The sequence below is a fragment of the Sarcophilus harrisii genome, chromosome 1 (genome assembly GCF_902635505.1).
Source record: "Sarcophilus harrisii chromosome 1, mSarHar1.11, whole genome shotgun sequence".
NCBI lineage: Eukaryota > Metazoa > Chordata > Mammalia > Dasyuromorphia > Dasyuridae > Sarcophilus > Sarcophilus harrisii.
Genome location: NC_045426.1, coordinates 51613216 through 51630194, shown reverse-complemented (window position 1 = coordinate 51630194; position 16979 = coordinate 51613216). Strand labels below are relative to the sequence as shown.

The 16979-nt window shown below is 40.9% G+C and overlaps 1 protein-coding gene across 2 annotated transcripts in view; it reads right to left on the bottom strand.

Moving 5' to 3' along the window:
- ATG7 (autophagy related 7) overlaps positions 1-5409 on the bottom strand; it is a 257079-nt gene extending 251670 nt beyond the window's left edge. The window contains exon 1 of one of the 2 annotated variants that reach the window (XM_012543600.3): positions 5346-5409. The gene's annotated coding sequence lies outside the window, so the exon portion shown is untranslated. Of the gene's footprint in view, positions 1-387; positions 593-5345 lie in introns of those variants that run through there. The other variant, XM_031955275.1, reaches the window with a different exon arrangement.
- Between the last annotated feature and the right edge of the window lie 11570 nt (positions 5410-16979).

Genomic DNA, 16979 nt, shown 5'->3' with positions numbered 1-16979 from the left:
AAGATCTTGGGACCAAAGTTGCCAATCAACCCATACTGAATCAGCCTGAGATGTATTTTATTACACAAGTCAGTTTCTTCTTACTGGTGTGTCACATAATGGCTGTGTTTTATTGTTTAAATTTTGCAATCATACTTGGAAGTAAAAGGGGAGCACTCCTGGAGAGATGTGACTCTCAATGCTGATGACCTGGTTGGCCACTGATAAAAGGGATTGTTTCTGCTTCCTAGTCCACAGGATTGTTGTGAGGGGAGAAGATGCTTTACGAACCTTAAAACTGGACAGAAATGTAACTATAGAGCATGAATTCAAAAAATGACAGCATAGGCTCTTGCTGTCTGCCTCAGTCTGATTCTAGCTCTGTGACCTTGAAGGAAGCTGACATACCTAATTATTTTTAGGTTCCCACACATGGACCCACCGATGCATAAAGTGTAAACAGCTAATGAAGGGCAGAAAACAAGTCCATACAAGATGGTTTATGCCACAAAACACATCTTAGATGAAAATGAAATTTTCTTCTTCGACAAAAATTGCCCACCAACAAAATTTTCCAATGGATGCAAGGCAAATGATAGGTTGAAAAGTTCCTAGATGAAATAAAAAGTATATAAGGAAAATAATACACACACACACACATATATATTATACAGGATAACTTATTTTATCTAGTGTCAATTGGAAGAAATGCATTACTTTGACTCAGGTACCTACAAAGAATATCATTTCCGTATTCAGTAATGGACAATATAAAAATATTTTGGTTTTATTGCCTTTGATATGCATACTCACTAGACAGATGTGTTTCTGTAGTAAAAGATTTCTTAATTCTCCTCAGCAGGGCTCTAATGGGATAAAATAAGGATTTCTGGGAATGCCCAAGAACAGTGAGTACATAATGAGCAAGGATCTTAAGAAATGATCTATCCTTTGAGGGAACCAAGCTAAACTTGCTTTCTCTTAAATCATCTGAAATCATTACTTCAGTGAGAAAGGTAGAATCATAATAATTCTCCCAAACCCCTTATGAAGTATAGGCTATGTCTTCACAAATAGCTGAACTCCTAGTGAAGTCTACCAAAACCTGCCCTATCCCTTAACTTTTCTCTCTGATGATTGCATGACTATCTTCTAGGCTTTTCTGCTCTATTTCCCATATCGGTTGATAGCACTAATATATGTATTCTTTCCAATGCTACATCAGTCCCTCATCTTTTCTCACCCATTTTATTAGCATAGCCCACCAACTGTTTTTTCTACCTTCCACCTCTCCCTTCCCTAACTACCCTTCACCAAGAAGCCCAAATCATTTTCCCAATACACTATTCCTTTACTCAGAAATTTTCAGTGGTTCCTCACTGCCCACAAAATAAAAAATAAAATTTCCTGCATACTATTATCCTCTACATACTTTAAGATTCAGCCAAACTGAACTTCCTATTCCCTGGTCTTACCTGTATTTTCCTATCCATATCTTTTTGTCCATGCTTAGGATAGACTGTCTACCCCTCCACCTGTTGAAGTTACTTCCTTCTTTATGACTGAATACAGTCACAGGCTTGAAGTGTGCCCTATGTCCCTCCTACCACTCAAATCCTCCTCCACAGTAGTATGACACATTGTGCCAAGGACAATGATAGCAATTACCAACTGATAGAAAGCATGAAAAAGATCTACCAAGGAAGGATGCTGCCTTCCCTTTCAACAAGTCATCATCTCATTAAGCACATTCCACTCCCACCCATCCTCCACTCAGCTGCCAAAGTGATTTTCCTAAAGTGGAGTTCTGACCATGTGACAACCCCCCCCCCCCCCCAGTATCAAACACAAAAGTCTCTTCAGCATTCGGTGCTTTTCATAACCCCCTCTCTTCCAACCTTCGCAGGATTCTCATACCTTGCCATACAGTCTGCAATCTAGTGAAACCTTGTGATTCCTCAAACAAGACACTTCACCTCCCAACTTTGGATTTATCTCCCTACCTGGAATGTTCTCTCTCATCTCAGCCTCCTGGCTTCCTTAGATTTCTTTCAGTCTTGGCTACAATCCACCCTTCTACAAGAACTCTTTCCTAAGCCCTCTTAATTCTAGCATCTTTTCCCTGTTACTTCCAATTTCCCTAATAGTAATAATAGTTAACATTTATATAATGCTGATAATAAAGAACTGGTTTGTGAAGTATTTGTCATCTCATTTGAAATCTCACAATCCTGTCCAAAGTTTGTATAATTTTTTGCCTTTTATCTCTTCCACTAGCCTGTGGTCCCTTGCATGCAGAGAGTATTTTTTGTCTCTTTTTTTTGTATCCCTAGTGCTTAGTACAGTACTTGGCACCTCACAGAAAACCTAATAAATATTTATTGATTGACTCTTCTGTGCAATGACCCATACTAGGTGCTATAAGGTAATAGTAAGAAAAAAATCCTTACTTTCAAAGGGTTTAGTCTAGTTAGTAGAAATGAGACATGAACAGTTGGAAGCAACACAAATTGGAATATAATAAGTATATAAAGTTCCAAAAAATCAACTTCTTTACCAACCCCCCCACTTCCCTAGTGTAACCTGATGAAGTATCAAGATTTATCTTGCACCCATACCTATATCTTGTAACAAGCACTAAGCTTGTGCTGAGTAAAATGTGGAATACATATAGAAGGTTCCAGCCTTGTTTGCACAGGTGCTATGTTAAAAAGATCTGGGACCATAAAATATCCATTAAAATAAGACATGACTTAAATATCTAAGGCAGTGGTTCTCAAACTTTTGTTTTCAGTATCTTTATCCTATTAAAAATTATTGAGGATCTCTCCAAAGCGTTTTTGTTTATCTGGGTCATATTTATAGACATTTACCATATTGGAAATAAAAACTATTTTTGAATTTGTAGACCCTCTAAAAGGATTTCAGAGATCCCCAGGATTCTCTAGATCATACTTTGAGAACAACTGATCTAAGGGAAGACAGAATGAAAATAGCTCTACCAATTAAAAAGAGAAGGGATGCCTAAGAGAGGGAAATGACATTAACTTTTCATTTTCTGTGCTATGTCAGAAAAAGTCCCAGCTCCTATTCCCTTTATTCCACTTTAAGGGTCAGTGTCTGGAGAGAAAATTTAACCCTTTTCCACTCATCCTTATCCCTACAGTCTACTATTTCTCTGCCTCATCTTCCTTTGAATCTGCAAGGACCTCCTCCTCTACTATTAAAAAACTTTTTTTATCCTAGATCTCTCAATCATATTTTCTTCTTACTAATAAAAAAAAGGACATAACATCCCTTTGGCAACACTCTTCAGTACCTTTGAAAAATATGTTTTATATAAGTGTGAATATGAACATTTAAACATAAAGAAAAGGCAATGATTTTGTATGAAACTGAAAGTTACAGTTTGGTTTTTTAAGTATATATTTAACAGAACAGGAACCTTAGAACCCTGTTTGTTGGTCCAATCCTGAACTTTCTTCTGCTTTTGTATTTTGATTTGTTTTTTACATTTCATTGATCCTCTTCAAACTTTTTTTATTACACCAACATATTGAAAATGTCTTCTTATTCTGCACAAAAATAGGGAACTGCTATTACTACTAAGCCTATATATACCAGAGTGATCAAAGTGAGAAAAAAGACACATATATAAAAAAAAATTATGACAGCTCAATGGTAACAAAGAACTGAAAACTGAGTATCCATCAATTAAGGAATGGCTGAACAAGTTATAGAAGAAATGATGAAGGACAATGGTTTCAGAGAAACCTGTGAAGACTTGTATAAATTAATGTGTGAAGTAATTACAATCAGGAAAATTTATGCAATCATAACAATTTTATAAGACAATTTTAGAGGTGATGAAGTAAGTCATACTGCAGACTGAGGCAATTTTTTGGACCCGGCCAACACAGGAATTTAATTAATATGTGTTCATAATGGGGATTTTGTTTTTCTTGTTTTCTTACATGGGAGGGAGTGAAGTGGGAGGAAGGGAGATGAGGATTCCCATTGGGGGGAAAAAAAAAAACCAACTAAAATTAAACTTTAAAATAAGAAAATCCTGTCTTCCACTTTGCTTTAAAAAAAAAAAAAAAAAAAAAGCAAACCATCCTCCTCTATTCAGCAAAACACCTCTTAATTATCCCCAATTCTCTTTGCCCTACCCCCTTTCCAGTTTCTGATAGTTAAGTGTGACAATTTATATAATACTTGGTGTACAGCACATGGCTGGCACTATATAAATGCTACCTAGTGTGCATGTATACACACAGCACACACGAATATCCTAAAGGTATCTCAGTTCAACAGGTCCCAAAACTGTCTGTCTCAAAAACACAACAGCAAAATAAGAATGCCCAACCCTATCCCTCCCTCATTTCTTTATAACTCTCATGGGCACTCACTCTGCTCCTACTCTTCACTCACAGGGATCTCCACCTCTCTCCGTCGGGCTACTTCCCTTTTCCTGTACCCACCCACATCATCTCTGAACTTCTAGAAAGAGACCCGGCGTCCCTGTTTCCACGGGGTCCCCTCTCCGACCTGCCTCCCCACGCAGCCGCAAAACGGAGACTCCTAAAATACAGGCTTGACTGTGTCAGTGTTTGTTAAGCTCCAGTGGGTCCCGACTTGACTCTCCGTACGGATTCGGAAAGAAGGGCTCACAACGGAGGGAGGGAGGGAGCTCGCTCTTCCAGACTCCTCCTAAAGCCAGCCCTGCCCCCTCAGGAGAGAGCCCCGTCTCTCACATCGGGGCGTTCCCCGGCCCCGCGCAGCCTCCGGCGAGCCGGGCCAACTCTTTGGGCCCGCCCCCCCCCCCCCCCCCCCCCCGGGCCCCGACTATCTGGTCGCTGCTTCTGGGCACGAGCCCCAGGGACTCTTCGACCTCCCCCGCTCTTTACGCACACCGTACGTAGCTGGGAAAAGAAACTCCAGGGCTCGGATTCTCCAAGGGGAAGAGCAGATCAGGGAGCCGCGGGGGGGGCGGCGTCCCCCGACCGTCAGCTTCCCAGCTGCACAAGGACCGGCTCCGAGACCTCTGCCCGCTGCGACCTTCCCGCTTCCGGAGCCGGCTGGGCCACGAGCGAGTCTGGGGCTCGGGAAGCAGCAGACCGGGTCGGGGTCCGGCCGGGTCTGACAGCGCATCTCCGTCACCCCGCCCGCGAGAAGGCGGGAAGAGCCGCGGCCAAGGGCACCGCACGCACTCCGGACCCGGACCCCGGCGCCGCCCTCCGCACCCGGGAGCCCGAGCACGAAGGCTGCCCTTGGCTCTCGACATGTCATGGTCACAGGCAGCTCGGCGACCCCAAACTTTCCCTCAGAAACCCCCGGCAATAGCCGACCGGCGACTAGCTTACCGCAGCGTCTCTTCCCCGCGCTCCTTGATGACGTATATTCACCCCGCCCCTTGGGGGCGGGACGTCCGCTGGATTGAGAACACGCATGCTCCGGAGGGACAGCGACGATGGCAGAGAAAAGCAAAAGGAGTGGGAGGGACAGTAGCCTACAGAAAAGTGGGTGTGGTTTCTTGTGGTGTTGGGCACGGTCAAACAGAGAAGAGCCAATCAAGAGAGACCAATCGCTGAATGAAACGTTTCCTCCAGCTGTCCAGTCCTGCCCCTGAGACCCAGGGTAGTACGGGAAAAACTTAGTGGACTGGGAGTCAGGTTCTGGGCTCACAGTGCCTACCCGTGTCACAGTAGCGATGTCCCTTAGCTTGGTTGGATCGCAATGCCCTCATCTCTTTTCGGCGTTAATTAACATCTCCTTAAAAATGATACTTCTCTGTACGTGGGAAAGCTCTTCATGACTCCGTGGACCACTGCACACCAGGACTTTCTGTCCTGTCTATTCAAGCTCATGCTCCTTGCTTCCATGACGCTTCATATCCATCTCGTCCTCTGCCATCCCCTTGTCCTTTTACCTTCAATCTTTCCCAGGACCATATCAGGGTCTTTTTCAATGAGTCCTGTCTTCTCATTATGTGGCCAAAGCAAGCTTCAGCTTCAGTATTTGATCTTCCAGTGAATATCCCAGTGTCTAGCATGATATTCTTCATACAAGAATTGCTTAATAAACATTTCAATTGAACTAGAAATTGAACAGAGGGGAGAGCTTGTATGTAAAGAGTTTTAAATACTAAGATGAAGAAGGCTAGATATATTTCAAAATTCTATCCTAAACCATTTTCCACTTTTCTCTTATATTGTCTCATTTAGTGTCTTGATCAGCTCCCATGGCCTCATCATATTTGGACAGATTATTCCCAAGGTCTATATATCTATGCCTAGTCTTCCTCTTGAGCTCCACTCATATTTCTAACTGCAAAAAGGACATTTCAAGATGGATATTCTGTAGGCATCTCAAATTCATTGTGGCATAGTATTCCTCTTTCCTCCCCACTTCAAAAACTATCTTTCCTCCTCACTTTCCTGTTTTGATTTTTCCAGTCACCATGTTCTCAATCTCAAGGACATTCTCTTTATTCACTTCACACACTCAATCTTGTGTCAGTACTTACCTTTCCTATTTCTACAACTTTTCTTAAATATGACGTTTTCCCCGACATACAACTAGCTTCATTGTCTCTTGACTCCTCCATTGTAATTGCCTCCTAGCTGCTAAGGATATAATACAAAACTGAGACAATATGTTCCTGCACTAAAGAATTTTACATTTTGGACATATATATGTATATATATGCGTGACACGCGTATATATACATACATATGTGTGTGTATATATATATATACACATGTATATATACATATATATATGTGTATATATATACATATATGTGTGTGTGTGTGTATATATATATATATATATATATATATATATATATATATATACACACACAGAAGCTGACAACAGAAGAAATCAGCAAAGGGCTCTGATCTTAGTATTTGAGCTAAGCCTTGAAGAGAGCTAAATGTTTTAAGAGGTATATCTAAAGAAGGAGAGCACTGCAGGCCTGTGGGACAACCTGTATAAAGAAATGATCATAGAAAGGAGAATGCTAGGCAGCAAGTAGGTAATTTTGCTGAAATGTAGAAGGTGTGAGAGGGAATATTATGTGATCTACTTAGAAAGACAGCCTAAAACCTAATTGTAAAGGACTTTCATTGCCAAAGAAGTTTGTATTTCATCCTAAAGATAATGAGAAGCAAACACAAGCTTCTTGAGCAGAGGCATGAAATGATCAGACTTATGTTTTGAACATCCGTCTAGCAGCTGTGTAGAGGTGTCCAAGCATTTGGAAAACATTTAATAAAATAATGATACAATACAATGTTATATTTGTTTGTGGGCTCCTGAATCAATAGGCAGCCCTCAGGGATGTTTCTACTTGAGTTTAACACTATTGACATGGAGGATAGATTGGAAAGGAGACTAGATGCTAGATAATCACAATGATTTAAACATTGAAATGAAGGCTCGGACTGGGGTGTGATGTGGGTTCAGCAAAGAAAATAGGTGCGAAAAATGTTGAGCAAAATCAAAAAGACTTGGAAAGTATATACGAGGGTTGTGTATAAAGAGTTTATTGTGACTCCTACAGTTTCCAAATATCCAATTTTGAAGAGGTGTGAGCAAAAATTAGGTATTTTATTTTACAAGTATTAGAGATGCTTCTGTGACATCTGGTTTGAAATGCTGAATTGTTGTTGGTGAGGAACTTGATTTTTAGAGGATTGGAGTCAGCTGGATGGGCACTTGGTCATTAAGAACAATTTCCAGCTCAATGATTGAGGCACCTGGACAATAAATAGGCAGCAGTGAAGATATTTGGGTGAGAGCATTTTTTTGGAAGGTTGAGCACATATCTATGCTGATGAGCAGAGGATAGCTCCAACCTCCCAGATGTATTCACGTGAAAGGCATTGTAGAAGGTTGCTGGAAAACAGGAATCAGGGGAGCCTGCGCAATAGCTAGTGCTTTTACAAATATTGTTTCATTGATACTCATCACACACACACACACACACACACACACACACACACACGGGGGAGGGGTGCTAATATTCCCATTTTCACAATGAGGAAACGGGCAGAGATGAAATGACTTATTAGAGTCACACAGCTACCTAGCCTGAGGTTGCGTTTGAAGCGGGTCTTCTTGACGCCACACTCAGTGCTCTAACCACTCTGCCACCCAGAGCGCCAGGATTCGGCGTTTAAGAACTTCGGTCTTTTAAAATCCACTCCTGGCGGTCTGTTTCCAGGAGAGTCTCCTAAGCAGGAGCATAATCCCATTCAGCCCCCACACTACATTTCCCAGAATGCCTTGCTTGTTCCCCTGCACCAGCAGCCAAGATTCCAGACCCCGCTGGCGTGGTTACCGTGGAAACGCTTTCCCGCTGGGAGGTGGGGGCGGGGCTCGTCCCAGTGACTTCCATATCTTTCTTCATTGGCTCTAGAGCCGGAGGGAGGAGGGGGGAGGGAAGGAAGGGAGGAGGGGGAGGGAAGGAAGGGAGGAGGGGGAGGGAAGGAAGGGAGGAGGGGGAGGGAAGGAAGGGAGGAGGGGAGGGGAGGGGGGGGGGGGAAGGGAGGAGGGAGAGGGAGAGGGGAGAGGGAGGAGGGGGAGGGGGGAGAGGAGGAGGGGAGGAGGGAGGAGGGGAGGAGGGGAGGAGGGGAGGAGGGAGGAGGGGAGGAGGGGAGGTAGAGCAGGTAGAGCCTCCTCTCCCGAGGGCTTGACTTTCCCATTTCCTCAGCTCCCCAAGGTCCTCTGCTGGATCCCGCCCAGGATCGCTGCCAGTTCTGCGGCCCCCCTCTCTTCTCTCTTTCCTTTTCCTCCCCTCCCATACGCAGCTGGGGCACCAGACGAGCCAGGTCCCTCGCCGAGCTCCGCGGCTCGTCTCGGGCCCCACCAGTCTGTGCTATGGCTGCCGGTCTTAGAGGACACAAGGCCTCTTTGGTGCCTTCCCTTTTCCTGTGAGATTAAAAACCCGCCACCCGGGGCCCCGCCGGCCCGACAGCTTTCTTCTTCCCCGGCGCCACGCAGCCAGGACGGCCTCTGTGTTTGGGGCTCCGCTGAGGTCTAGGATGCTCGGGGCTCGGCTACCTCGACTTCCCTCCTCGGGGGCTTTGCTGCCTTTGCAGGCTCAGCTCCGGGGCTCCTTCCCCCGGGCTGCCTCTGCCGATCGTGCCACATGCCAGGGCTCCTCGAGGACTGAGACTCGTTGTGTCCCCTTCCTGCCTTTTACCTAAAAGGCCCTTCACAGGCCTCTGCTCTGTTGAAAGCGCCCCCTTGGACCTCCCCTTGAGCAGAGCCGTTTCCAGCTAGGCCCCAGGGGAGGGGTCCCGAGGATGCTCGGCCCCCACCTGCTGCCTCTTGTCTTAATGCGTGTCTCAATGCGTCTCAGCTGTGGGAGACGTTGGAGTTACCTTCTCCGGCCCCAGACCGCAGAAAGTGGAGGAAAGTTAAAGAAAAGCTCAGTTAGGCTTTATGTTAAAAATACACTCTTTAAAAAAAAAAATGTCTAAAAAAAGAAAGGGATGCTTCATAAGGTAGTGAATTCTCATTAGAGAAGTCTTCAAGCAAGAGCTAGATGACCACTTGTTAAGTACGTTCATTTAACAAATATTCATTTTGTACCTACTGTGTGCTAAGTAAGCCCTGTGAGTACCAAGACAAAAATATATCAAACCTTTTAAAGGCGTTCACATTTTCTGTCCATTCTATAGAAATGTAACCCTTTCCAAGAAGAGATATTTGGTTTTTTTTTTTTTTTTTTTTTTTTGTGTGTGTGTCTTTGTATAATCAGGACTAGCACACTGAATGACTGCTGGTGGAGATCCTGGTGATCTATGGATTGGAGCTTATAGTCCCAATTGAGGGAAAATGTGATTTTGGATAGAACAAACTGCCAAGTTTGATGTCTGGTTTCTCCCTCTCTAATTTATCCTGTACTTCATTTATTAAACTCTGAGATTACGCAGAATAGGCAATCCTACACTAGTTGCATTCAGAAGAAGAAGACTGATCAATAAAAAAGCATTCATTATCTGCCTATAGTGTGCCAAGCACCCCATTAAGCTCTGCAAATAAAAAGGCAAAAGCAAGATAGACCATTCTCTTAAGAAATCTACATCCTGATAGGAAGGAGTGGGATACAGGATAAACTGAAATTTACAGGGATTATAAATGGAACCACAGAGCAATTAATTGTTGTGTCCTTGTCTGAGATGTACTAGCATCTGCAGTGCAAGGTGCAATAGTCCTTGTATCAGTGGAAGAGAGATCAGGAGGGTACAAAATAACAAGACAACAAAATTTCTGGGGTGGTTAGAAATAAAGCATGATTAAGTAAGACTAGAAATAGTGAATTAGGTGAAACTTTGTACTCTTCAATATCCAGGCAGCTCAGCCACAAGATGTACTTCCAAAGCTAAGTGAATAACTCTCCTTGAGAGGCAGACATGATCTCTGGAACTTCTGTGCAAAGGGAAGAAGACAGCGGTAAGGCAGATAGCAAGATGGCCTGGGTGAATAGATAAAACTTTGTGGTGGACTCTTATTTTTATCTTTATCTAATTTTTTTCTTCTTGAGCTAGCATAGGCGTTAACCTAACAGGTGGATGGGAAGCCAAGATAAACTCTGGCTGAACCTTGCTCAGGATTAAGTCAGGACAAGGAGAACATTGAGACACCAAGACTAATCACCATGAGGCAAGTATAATGAGGAAGATGGATGATCCTGTCTGGAAAGAATGTGATTTTGGAGATAGAAGTATGGTTCTAGTCTGGACACATCACTCATTCGCAGCTATGTGACCAAGTCATATAAAGTATCTGAGGCTTTATCTTCTTCATTTAATAGCTGGAGTACTTACTTTGGGGTGCAATGAGGGCCATGTTGTGATCTATTATTGTGTACTTTGTAGAAGCATAATTCAAAAGACCTTCAAAGAGAGCCTTTTACTCCTCTCTGGTCCTCCCTAGTGTGGCCACTTTTCCCTAAAGAGATCGGGATGGAATCCTGAAGTGGCACGCTATCACCAGTCCTTTCCCATTTTCAGTGAATAAGATTGACTTTTCCAAGCCAGATGTGACATCCCAGTTGCAGCAAAGGGAAATACATTGAATGCCAGAAGAACTACCTAGGAGAATAAGTGAAAACTAGGCAGAAAAGGTTGGATTTTTTTATCCTTTTTTTTAAAAGCATATTTATTTGGAATTATTGTAGTACATGATATAATGTGCTGATCTAAACCTAATTTCCTCCATATTCCTATGCAATTCTGGCAGTTGTTTTCATAAAGAAATTTTTTCTACCAGTAATTTATAATTTTGGCTCTATCACTGTTATTTTCATTTGCTTTTGATTCTTGTCTAGTCAGTTCAGCTTTATTATTTCTTAATTGTCTGGATCCTACCACTGGGGGCAGCCAGAGGTCTCACCATTACCGGTCTTCAGAGTACTATTGGACACTGACAGCTGTGTTCTTGAGAAGAGTCAGGAGCCAGAGGAGCAGGAAAGAGAAGACAGCTTTATTGCCAATCAGTTACATGTTAAGGAACTCCTCTTCCTGCCTCTTCACCTGCCTTCTTTTTTATAACCTCTAGCTCTCAGTGCCACAAATAAGCCCAAGGGACTATAGCCAAGTTAAAGCTGAGGAGCACCTCCTCAAATATTTCTGCTCACTCCTGTGCATTCATCACCAGTCAAGGTATTCTCATACGTGACAGCAAACACCCTGAGGTCCTCAGCAATGGTCAAAATCTTAGTCTCGTTTGATGAGAAGCAGACTCTGAATACATACACCATGAGATCTGTAAGAACCAAACTAGTCCTACTTGTACCCATTCTTATTCAATACTGTTATCCATCAGCCTGATAAATTGACCCTTCACTAATACCCAGCTTGGTATTTTCTCATTTTCTCAGGCTAAGCCTTTAACAAGGCCCCTAACATTTAACCAGTACCAAATAGTTTTATTAGTGAATGATTTACGATATTGTCTGAGGTCAGATAATGTTTTGTTCTCTCCATTCTTACTTTTACCCATTATTTCTCTTGAGTTTCTAGATTTTTTTTTTGTTCGTCTTTATTAAGTTATTATTTTTCCTAGAGCTTCAAAGTATCCCCTTTGCAATTTGATTGGTCTAGCAATAAATTTACAAATAGTGTTAAATAGTAACACTATTTTTATTAGGTTGGCATGGTTCTAGAGTACTCCTCTGACATGCTTTTATAATACATGATTCCTATATGCATGTCTTTATTTATTTATATTCTGTTTTCTTAAGCATATTGTTTCTTTACTTAAGAATCTTGTGTCTACTCTCTCTACTGATACTAGATGTCTGTGAAAATGACCCAAGTTTATGGGAAGATGTTTTGCTGCTTTTTTTTTTTTTTTTTTAAAGAAAATGAAATCTTCAAACTATAGACAGTGAGCTTCACTTTAATTCTTAGGAAAATCCTAGAAAGGATCCTTAAAGATATGATTGGTGAAAATTTAGAAAAGATGATTACAAAGAGCCAGCAAGGCTTCATCAAGAAAAAATACCAGACTTATCTTATTTTTATAGGATTACTTCACTGGTAGATAAAAATGCTGTGGATAGAGTTTTCCTAAATTTTAGCAATTTCCAATCAAGTATCTCATATATTATTGTGGAGAAGATGGGGAGATATGGATTAAACCATAGTATAAGTAGGTGGATTCATAATTGGTTGGATGGCCAAAATCAAAAAATAGTTGCATATGCTTCAGTGTCAGCATGGTGATAGGTCTTCAGTGGACTGACCTAGGGATTTGTGCTTGGCCCCATACTTTTCAAAGGCTTTATCAATGACTTGGATAAAGTCATAGGTGGTTTTTTTAAATCAAAAACAAAACAGGCAGCAAGCTATATTTGGCCAATGGGCTGTAGTTTGCCAACCTCTAGGCTAATATAGAATCTAATAAGATGAAATTCAGCAGGAAGAAATACAAAGTCTTGCACCTGAGTATATAAAAAAATTACTTTCACAAGTACAAGGTTGGGGAGACATACATAGGTAGCAGTTCTGTAAAGAATCTTGGGGCTTTAATGGATTACAAGCCCAGAATGATTCAGCAGTGGGATGAGAGATAAAAAAAAAAAAAAAAAAAAAAAAAAAAAAAAAGCTTCTCTTGGGCTCCATTAAGAGGCACATAGCTTCCAGGAATAGGGAGGTGATGGGCTCCACCAAACTTTGCCCTAATCAGACTTTGTTAGGAATGTTGTGTTCAATTCTGGACACAGAGTTTAAGAATAAGCTATATTGTCCAGATGAGGTCAACTATGATGGTAAAGGGCTTTGGGTCCGTGATATGTGAGGATTATTAGTGGGAAGTAAGCATGATTAGCCTGGACAAAAGAAGCCTGAGGGTGGAGAGAGGAGCAAAATAAAAGACATGCTAGCTAGAACATATTTCTAAAGATTGTCCTGTGCAGAAGAAACTAGATTTGTTCAATATGGACCCAGAAGCCAGAACCAATAACAATGTGTGGAAGTAGTAGGGGATAGTATAGGTTTAATTACAAGAAAAACTTCTTAACAATTAGAACTCTCCAAAAGTAGCGTAGGCTATTCTATCCTTGGAATTTTTCAAGGAGAGGCTGGGCAAGAACTTAGTGGATATGTGATAGCAGCTATTCCTTTTATGTATGCATTGAACTGGGTAGACACTGAGATCCGCCCTACTCTCAAATGTTTTAATTTTGTGATTCTTTTTTTTTTTTATGTCTTCCCTCATCTCTTTTAATAAGTTAAAAAATGCCAAAATTTTTTTCCTACAACAGGAAAGTGTTTTTTGGAAGTCTTTATTAATATTTATTAATATTAATGTAATTGTTAATAATATTAATAATAAAACAATACTTGATTAATATTAATATAAAGAATATTCTTTATTAATATTGATAATAAGTTCCTATTAATAACAATAGTCAATTTGCAGAGCCCTCCAATCAGAGCACACAACTGAATGAATTTCTAAAAATTCATCTTAGATAGAAACCTACAAAGCTTTATGAATATGGTAAGAGATCCTCCCAAAAGGACAGACTTCTTTGCTATGATATATTCTGATTAATATGATATGCACAGAAAGAGCTTCAGATTGTATTCAGACCTAACAGAATTTGCTCAGAGAAAATGTTTTCAAATTATAATGAATCGGGGTAGCTAGTTGGTGCAGTGGATAGAGCACCAGTCCTGAAATCAGGAGGACCTGAGTTCAAATTTGACCTCAGACACTTAACATTTCCTGACTGTGTGACCCTGGGCAAGTCACTTAACCCCAATTGCCTCAACAACACACACACACACACACACACATATAAATAAATCAAATATATAAAGATATATGTCTTTCAATTATAATTCTATTATTAGATATCATAAAATATATGCTGGAGAAAAGCCATATGAATATAATGAATTTGGGAAAACCTTCAACCACAGGACATTTATTACTCATCACCAGACAATTCATATGGAAGAAGAAAAAGCATAAACAAAAATGAACATGGGAAGGCCTTCCACCAATGGGCAAAATTTATCAACATGAAAGTATTCATACTGAAGAGAAATCTTATAACTATAGTGAATGTTGGAAGACAGACTTTGCCTGATGCTGGGCTATGGGACCCTGCTGAGAGGGAATACCGAGGCCACCTCGAGCTTTGATGCACAATAAGTTTTCTGCCACGTTGCAGAAATGCCCTTGTTGAGCAAGGACAATAGTTTGTGATCATGGTACCGGTAAGCCAAGGGTCACAGCTAGTTGCTCATGAGCAGGGCCCCTGGCCTGTGAGCGAGTTGCTGAATTGGCTCTCTCCCATTGGCAGATACCATCCATACACAAAGCTGCTTCTCTGAATGGTGATTGAGGATTGCCTACTGTTCACATACTGATCACGCTTGCAAAATGTATATCAACAAGGCTGTCGGCATAATAAACTGGAGTTCTTTTCACACTCTGAGTCTCTTGCCTCATTCATCTCGCCTCTGAGATCAAAGGGCTCATATGCTTTGAGCTCTTAAAGACGGCCACAACAGCCTGACATCAGACAATTCATACAGAAGAAAAACTATATGAATATGATGAGTGTGGGAAGGCCTTTAATCGCAGTTCATCTTTTATTTCATATCCTAGAATTTGTACTAGAGAAACTTTATAAATATGATGAAGAATGGGAAGTTCTTTCTCCACGGCATCAGAATGTTTACAATGGAGAGAAATCCTATGATAAGGAATGTAGGAAGGCTTTCCTCAGGAGAGCAGAACTTAATCACCACCAGATAGTTCATACTGGAGACAAACCTTATGAATGTAATCATTGTGGGAAGACCTTTCGCTTAAACATACAGCTTATTTGTTATAGAATTCATTCTGATAATTCATTCTGGGGAGAAACCTTATGCATGAAATGAGTACAGGAAGGCTTGTCGTTATGGTTCATCCCTTCCCCTCACATAATTCATACCAGAGAGAAAACATATGAATGTAATCAATGTGGGAAAGTGTTTAATAATAATTCATCCTCTGTTTGCCATCAGAGAATTCATACTGGAGAAAAAACCTTGTGAATATCAGTATGGAAAATTCTTTCATCAAGAGAGTATTCACAGTGGATAAAAACCGTATGTCATGGACATGGGAAAGCCTTGCTCCAGAGAGCAGAATTTGTTGGACATCAAGACAATCACATCCAAGGGAAATATTATGAATGTCATGAATGTGAGAAAGCTTTCTGATTGAGCATATAGCTCAGAGAATTCTGAGGTTGCTTTGGAATATCATGAAATAGTGCGCAAATTCATTATTCAACATCATTAAACTTATACTGGAGAGAAAAACTTTAATATAGTCAATTTGCAGAGCCCTCTAATCAGAGCACACAACTGAATGAATTTCTAAGAATTCATCTTAGATAGAAACCTACAAAGCTTTATGAATATGGTAAGAGATCCTCCCAAAAGGACGGACTTCTTTGCTATGATATATTCTGCAAAGAAATCTTAAGACTGTATTAAATGTGGAAGTTTTATCTGAATATATAGCTTAATTGATATTAGATAATAGAAAACAGAATGGGAATATATATATATATATGTATTATGAATAAACAACATTCCACAAGAGCTTACATCTTCCTCAATATCATAAAATTCATATTAGAGAGAAAACTTATAATAAAAGTGAGGAGACTTACTGAACATCAGAGAATAGTCTTCATTCTGGAGAAAAATTATATAGACTTCATTTTTTAAGACCTTCCATTGTTTCTGCTCTGGAATTGATACTGAAGAGGTACACCACAATGCTTTGACTAGGTAAGGGAGAGACCTTATTTTATTTAAGTTCATCCAAAGAAACTCCATAAATGGTAATGTCTTCTGGTAGTTTGTTTGGCATTAGAGATTTTGTGCTTGAGATAAATTATGGTGATAAAGCTTATGAATATGAGAAGGATTTTAAGCATAGATCATTCTTAACTGAAGTCAGATCTTGGAGACTTGGATACTACTTGAGAGATCAATCCTAACACCTTTTTGTATTGCAGGAAATTTTAAAGGATCTCCCTTTCCAAGAAATCAGAGCAAGTTTTTCTCCAGTTTACTTTTTGTAATGATGACATTTTCCATTTCCTAATTCTTTTCTTTTCTTTCTCCTCCTTGCCCAGCTTCACTGGGAGTAGAAAGTGTTCCTCTGTTCTGGCACACTTTAGCTACTCCACCACAAAGTCTGATCCTAACCCCTGTTCTTGTTTTCAAGCATCAATCACAGTGAAGGGCCCATATTATTTCTGTACTATGGGAGGAATAAAGCACCTGCATCCCAGAGAAGCAGAGGGATAATAATGTCAGTGTTAGGAGCAGCTAGGTCCCAGTGGGTAGAGCACCAGCCCTGAAGTCAGGAGAACCTGAGTTCAAATTTGGTCTCAGACACTTAATACTTTCCAGTTGTGTGACCCTGGGCAAATTACTTAACCCTAATTGCCTCAGCAA